We start from the raw sequence: 7,541 nt of genomic DNA, 5'->3' as shown, positions 1-7,541 counted from the left end.
TGTGGCTGTGCCACACGGCTTGTCAGATCTCAGTTCCCCAACCAGGGACTGAACCTGGGTCACAGCAGTGAAAGCCCAGAATCCTAACCACTAGGCCACCAGGAAACTCCCAGAGAGGCCATTTCTGAACAATCTTCAAAATTATGTCTGCTCTCTCTTCCCAGAGAAATGCTTCATCCAAATACCCTTTTATTCTTTTCATAAAGGATATTATGTGATATTACCTTTCCTCTTCTTTTATAAAACTTGTTTATAATCTGTTCCCTCCACGGAAACAGGAGCAGGAACCTTGTTGGTCTTGTTCCTGCTTAATCTGTTCTAATGTGTAGAACAGTGCCAGTAACAGTTGCTCTCGAGACAACTTACACGAAAGAATACCTAAGTGCCTACTAGACATATCTGCTTGGTTGGCTCGTAAGCACTTCAAATTCTACCCAGTCAAAACAGAACCACCTTCCTCTCGTAACATGTATTCCTCTTCCCTTCTAATCTCAGTGAAGACATCCTCCTAACTGCTCCCTCAACACACTTGGGAGTCATCTTTGACATCTTTTCAGTCATTCCCTATCCAGTCAACCAAATCACCAAGCTCTCAACAACATCTTTGGTCATATTCTTCACTCCTGTTTGCCACTCTCTCAGTCCAAGTCATTACTCTCTCATAGATTGCTGTTTTCTCCAAACTGTTTTCTTTGCCTCTGACTTTTGCGTAACAGTGATCTGTCTAAAATACAAATCCAATCTGACTGCTTCTACTTAAAATCTTTTAATGCCGTCGTCTTAGCTCTCAAAAGCTAATTTCTGCAAATGGCATTCAAGGTCTTTATGACTAGACCTCTTCAGACACATCTCTAGGCATTCCTGAAAAAGCATTATCTTCTTTGCCCAACAATTTCTCCAGAGTTCTCCTCTTAACCTTTGCATTTGTTGCTTCACCTGTCTGGAAGGTTCTTCCCCAACTCCCTTATTAAAGCTAATTGCTTCTCCAGTCCCATTCCATGCCTCCCTGACAGGTAAGTAAGGGATTCCTCCTATATAAAATTTCACAGCATTCAGCAGTTTACCCTCATTATACTGCTGATGATGCCTATTTACTTGTCTGCATTCTACAGCATAAGATTAATGAGGGCAAGGATTCTATAACAACCATTAGCTGAATGTTTACTCAGATAAACTCAATGTTAAAGAGAAGCATGGGACTATGGAAAGAAGCACTGAAAATATTAAATTGAAAGAAAAATAGAATACGGCTCCTATGCCATTCACTTTGTTTCTATTTTAGGCACAACGCTTTAATAAGCTACACAAAGACTTTACAAATCTCTACATCAATAACACAAAAGGGTAAGTGGAGAAAGATTGTTTATCTGAGGCCACCCAAAATCAGTAGACAACAGGTATTTCATTTGTTTGTAAACTCTTCTAGATTAAAATCTTGGCGCTCTCTCACATATTCCCAATTCCTAGATATAGGAAGCCAAAAGCTGTAAGGTTAGAAGGTTGGAAAAGTCATTCCCAGACTCATCTGTTAAAAACATTACCAGTGTAGTGGGTATTTTAGCAAAATCATCACAAGTAATTTAAACTCGTAAGACTCTTACTTTGTAAATCACCATCCACAAATAAAATTTTGCTGCTTTCTTAATAAAATACAACACAACAAAAAGCTTGACATTCCAGCCACGGAAAAACAAGACTTCTACCTCTGAGGTTACAGTAATCCAAGGGAATTCGGCGAGCAGTTACGAAAGGTCTAAGAAGTATAAGCCATCAACAGAATGCTTAAAAAAAAAAAAAAAGGCGGGGGGGTGGCTACAGGAATATGTACGTTTTCGTCACGAACTTTACTTGTTCAGTTTAAGTGCAGTGGAGAAATAACATCCGTAGTTCCTCCCCTTGTACCTCAACAGCGACTCCTGTCCCAGGCAGCCTAGTGGAATCTAGGGCCGCTTCAAGTTAAATCCTAGCTTTCTCACTGCCCTTCCGTCTCCCAGGACTCTGCTAGATGGCTCAGCTTAATCTGGAAGGGGTCAGGATTCCCCGTCTCTCAGCTTTCACGCCGAAGACATAACGTTATCACACGCACTTCAGCCTCCCACGCCTAGCCCCGCAGAAAGTGGCGGGAAGGCTAGGTGGCCGACCTGCCGCCCCGCCGCGCACATGGCCGGCCGCAGCTCCTACCCCCGTGCCGCGCAGGCGCCGGGCGAGCCGGGACTTGCGGTCGCCGACAGCGGATCATTCCGCCGCTTTCTTTGTGTGGCTCAAGTTCTAGAAATGGCATATTTTCCTCCCCTTTGTTAAAAAGAAAAATCAGGCCGTCTCGCCCCCTTCCTCCCGCCGTAATGGGATCGGGGAGTGGGTGGGAGAGGGATCTGCTGACCAGGGCAGGGGCGGAAAGGCTCAGACGAGGGGCTGACGAGGGCCGGGTCCGGGAGGGATGCTGGGAGCTTTGACTCACTCGCACACCATGTGTCCCTCCGCGCGCAGCACGGGGGACTTTTCGGTGGGGATTTTGGGCGCCGACCAGACGCGGCATTTTCGGAAAATAGCGCCCTGTGCAGCTGAAGCGCTTTGTGTTTAGCTGGGCCGCGTCAGCCCGGCCGGGTACGAGGCGCCTCGGGTCCCCGAACCACCTCCTGCTGCTCCCCGGTCGCCGCTCCCGAAGCTTTTCCAGGTCAGTGCGGGTCTGTGTAGGGCCCTGTTACCACCGGATGTGGAAGTTGATCTCTTCGCTGGTAAAAAATAATTCCACTTCCCCCGGAACCCAGATCATCCCCGCGATTTCCTGTTTATTGCATTAAGGCGCCGGGTTTCCGGGGCTCTTGGCCCCGCTTATTCCGCGGGGGTCGGCGGGGTCGGTCTGGGCCCCCGCGCCGCCCGTGCCGCCGGCGCGCTTTGTCCGCTCGCACCCCGCTTCTGGGAGGGGCGGGCAGACATGGTGGCGGCCGCCGCCCCCTCCTCGGCCCCGGCGAGCTGCGGCCTCCCCGCGGCTCATAGCTCGGCCGGTCCCGAGCGGCCGCCCCGGGGCGGGATGGGGTCGGGTCGGGGCTGCGGGGGCTCTGTTGGAGGCGGGCGAGGGAGGGAGGGAGGGAGGCAGGCAGGCAGGCGCGGCACGGCCTTGGCGCCCGCCGCCCCGGGAGCCGCCGCTCTCTTTGTCTGGGCGGCTTGACCGGGCTCACCGGAGCGGGGAAGGGACGGCGGGGGCCGGCCGGCTTCGGGTGAGCTGCGCTGCTGGGCCCGCGGGGCCGGGTGGCGGGAGCGGCCGCGGCGGGAGCGGCCGGTCCGGACAGGGTTAACGGGAGCGCCCGGCCGGTCCTGCGCTGGGCCGCCCCGGCGACTGCCTCGGCCTTGGGGACTCGAGTCCCGGAGGGGACGAAGCCAGCCGCTCAGGATGCTGGGCACTTCTGTTCTTGGGACTTAGCCGCCGGGATCTGCGGGTGCAGGGCCTCGGGGGCGAAGTTGAGAATTTTGCCAGGTCATTTCTTCCTGGGCACAGTTAATCAGTGTGTATTTAGTGTGTTTCGTTGAAACTCTCCTGCCGTGTTGAACCAGCGTGCCTAGCCTCAGGGGTGCATCGTGAAAACTGAAACCAAAGGAACGATATAGGCCTGCTTTGTGTGTGTTTTCCCAGTTGAAGCCTGTTTTCAGTACACAGACTGTTGCTTTAAACCTGATTGGACTGTGGCGAACAGACATCTGTTCAAAGGAGGGGCAGAGACCACAGTACTTCTGAAGGGGACTTGGTAGTATGGAAATATTTTAAGTGCTCTTTCTGGACACTGATTTGCTGTCTCGATTCAGGCAAGTTACTTTCTGAAGTACAGTTTTTATCTCGAAAATGGTTTGATGTAGTGAGTAAGTGATCCTTGTACAGTAGTCTGCCATCCCAGAATTAAAGAAGCACCATAGTTTATTATGCAGAAGTTCGTGGTCAAAAGTTCTTTTTGCAGATAGTTTATCTCACACATAGACCCAGCCAGCTTACTTTAAATTTCTTCTCACTGACCTGTAACCATCGACCTTGACACTTCCACTTTCAGGCTCAGATTTTGAATTTAAGGAAACTAAAGACGGCTTTATCTTTTTTCTTAACTTTTCTCTCTTTTGAAGTATTTATTTGTCCAAAAATAACAAAAGAAAAATCCATTGCATGTTCACATCAGTGACCTTTTAGGCAAGAGTGACATTGTTTTGCATTTCTGCAAGTCTTTAATGTCAGGTTTAACAGAAGATAGCTAGATTCTTAAACCTACTTCTGCATTCAATCTGATGTGGTGTCACACCATGTAACCACTGGAAAACACTGTATACTCATGCCTTTTTTTAAAAACTAAAAAATGTGTCGTTTCTATCCTGCTCTCACCATACAAGTCAAATCAGGATGTTATTATACAAGACACACTTAAAAAATACGGATAAGACGGTTGATTCCTGTGCTTTTTTCTTGGGCTCCAACTTTTTTTCAGTTTGGGATTTAGAACATTTGAAAAAGTTTTAAGTGATTAAACTTAATTTTTAATTCCACAACTTATTTTTAATGATGGACACAAGTAAACCATGAATTCCGTGTTAGATTTGCTTGTGAAAACTTGTTTGTAAATGGAATTTTTGAAGATAGGACACTCTCAAAGCAATATAAGAGTGCCAGATTTAAAAGGAATCCTGCAGTGAAACCTTTGGTGAAACAGTGCTTTTGTACTGTAATGTGTGTACGAACTTAGAGTTAATTCTCTGTAACTTAGAGTTCGAATTGTCTGTCTCTTTGAATCAATCTGGGTTTTCTAGGTTGGGGGACAATTGTAAATGTGTGAAAATTTACGGCCATACTTACTTTGGTTTAATGGTTTTGAAATGAAGCTAAATTCACTTCTAGTTTTGTGAACTTTAGTCTGATTCTGTCAGTCTGTAGTTCTGTTCCATCAACAGGAAGCATCTGGTCATTCTTCATGTAATTGTTAGAAAATGCCAGGTATATTTTTGATGTTTGCTATTCAAATGAAAATAAATAGATTGGATCTTGGTTTGTTCCCCCTACCCTCAACTCTTAAGATATATTTATAATGGGCCTCATTGTCCATAGAATGGACTTTTTTTTTTGGCCCTTGAGCACCTCAAGTTAGAAATAGTAACAGGTAAAGCAAACAAGTCGTTAGGGATTCAGAAGTCATTGCAAGAAATTTTGACTCATGAATTAATTTTGAGGGTGCAGTGCCCTTTTGCAAGTAGCTTGAGTGTGGATGGGCTCCATCTCTTCTCTGCAATTGCTAAAAAACAAACTGAAACAAAACCTTAGAGTTCAGGGCAACTTAGTTTTCTAATGAGTCATTTCTTTGGTCCCAGAGCTTTCCAACTAGTAATCATATGTTTCTACAGCACTAATGTGTCTACCTTGGGACAATGATAATTAGTATTATACTTAACTTTTTCTGAAGATGTTTGTTCCATCATGCTCTCTAGAAGGTCAATTTATTAGTATTAGTATTAGGGCCTATGTGTTACCTCATAGTGTTGACAACAGTGCTCTGCACAGAGAAGATGCTTTGGTGCAGTCAACTGTCAGTTCAGTCGTTGGTGGGCTAGTGCACTTTTATTTGGGCTGAGTATGTCCATAATGTAAGTGTAGAGGCTTAAGCATGAAGTGATTTCTCCACTGAAGGTAAATCCACATGCAGGGCCATTGATCCATTTAGAAATAGAAATCTAAAACTCTTAGCCCGAGTTCTCTTACCTTTTAATGGGAATGAGTATAAAGGTTGGTAGTTAGGGCCCAAGATGCTAATGCACAAATAGAGAGTGTGGAAAAGACTTGATCATTTTAACTGTACATTTAATAAGAATCAACACTTATAATTTTTTTAAAAGTAAATGTCATTTTGAAGTAGGTAGAATAGCATATAGAAAGAGCAAGGTGTTAGCCCCACTTTACTTTGTACTGGTTGTGTTATACCTGGGGTATTATGTCAGATTTTCAGGTAGCATACGATATATCATATTAGTAAGTGGGACCTTGCATCAGTTCTCAAACTTTGTATCAGAATCACCTGGAGAGCTAATTAAAAAAAACCATGGAGGCCCAAGCTTAAGTAAGATAGGAACAGGGCCACTCTGTTTTTCTCACATTCCTTAGGTCATAGACAATCAGGTTTAAAAACCACTGAACTATAGAGCGTAGCCAGAGAATTCTGATCGTGGGGGAAGTGGAAAGGAGGAAAAGTTGAAAAACTGTGATGTTTGGCCCAAAAAAGAGAAGCTCATCTAAGAAATGATAGCAGTATTTAAATATTTGGAGGTCTGTCACACAGAAAAATCAGGTTTGATTTGACCAGAAAGAAGTAGGATCAAGGGGTAGAAGTTAGAAGGAGGCAGATTTCAGCATTCTTCCAAGAAAAATTTCCTCAAAACAGTAAAAATATAATGGGTTGTTTTGGGTGGCAGGCTGTCCCCTCCCACTGACAGTGTTAACGTTAGGGATTGGAGGGTAGAGAAAATGATGTGCTGAATGAGGATTTGGGCCAGGTTTTGTTAATTTCCCTACAAACAGATTTTATGAAATCCGTCTAGGTTTGCAGGTACAAAAGTGGAAGAGCAAAAGCTAATTGAAACAAGCTGGTTAGCTTAACTGCATCATAGTTTTCATTTTCTTGGATAAAGAGAAATGAGTATTAAGTGAGAGAGCTATTTGATGAAGGTTTTAAACCCAGCTGTAATTTGGCAGATTCAAAGCCTGAAAAATAGGCATACCTTCTGATGTGGAAATTCCTATTGAAATGAATTTATTTTGGTGTAGTAAAGATATGCCAATAAATTGGTAGCTGTTTACATACCAATTGCAGCATTGTTGATAATAAAAGCTGTATATTGACACATTTGACCCTCCTCCCCACATTAATCATGTAGTAGGTTATACTATCCCCATTTTTCAGAAGAGAGAACTGAGGCATAGAGAAATTAGGTAGCTTGCCCAGGGTAGCAGAGTTAGTAATGTAGAGCATGGACTTGATTCCAAACAGTTTGACCCCCAGAGCCGGTGACTGTATGCTGTGGAATTATAAACAACTTAAATATTTCACAGTGATTGTTAGGATACATCCCTACAGTGGGGTACTGCCTAGCCATTAAAATGATGGTTAGAAGAATAAAAACATGAAATTATGTCTTGGTATATGTTAAGTGAAAAAAGTAAATTTTAAAACATTTTATTTTGATTAAATAACAAATACATTGACATCTGGAAGGAAATGTGCCAAATTGTTAAGTGGTTATTTTTGAGTGTAATTTTATAGGTGATTATTTTCTTTTTACTTATACAAATTTTCTAACATCTACAATGAATATGTATTATTGTGTATTGCTTGTGATTAAAAAGATATTAAGGTGTTATATTTCAATAAAAAATTAAAAATATTAGCATAAGCTGAGGAGTTTGGATTTTATACTGTGCAGTTCATGCAAGTTGACTAAGGAATTGCACATAAATGAGAATTTGTAAGTGCATGAAGTGTTCTGTATTTAATGAACAAATGAAGTGTTTGATTCTTTAC

The 7,541-nt window shown here is 43.7% G+C and overlaps 1 protein-coding gene across 1 annotated transcript in view; it reads left to right on the top strand.

Moving 5' to 3' along the window:
- The first annotated feature begins 2,491 nt into the window (after positions 1–2,491).
- Positions 2,492–7,541, top strand: part of GABPB1 (GA binding protein transcription factor subunit beta 1) — a 67,704-nt gene continuing 62,654 nt past the window's right edge. The window contains exon 1 of the mRNA XM_068551468.1: positions 2,492–2,674. The gene's annotated coding sequence lies outside the window, so the exon portion shown is untranslated. The remainder of the gene's footprint in view (positions 2,675–7,541) is intronic.

This window comes from Eschrichtius robustus, chromosome 1, assembly GCF_028021215.1.
Source record: "Eschrichtius robustus isolate mEscRob2 chromosome 1, mEscRob2.pri, whole genome shotgun sequence".
Lineage (NCBI taxonomy): Eukaryota > Metazoa > Chordata > Mammalia > Artiodactyla > Eschrichtiidae > Eschrichtius > Eschrichtius robustus.
The sequence above is the reverse complement of the archived record's forward strand: the minus strand, read 5'-3'. Positions and strand labels throughout refer to the sequence as shown.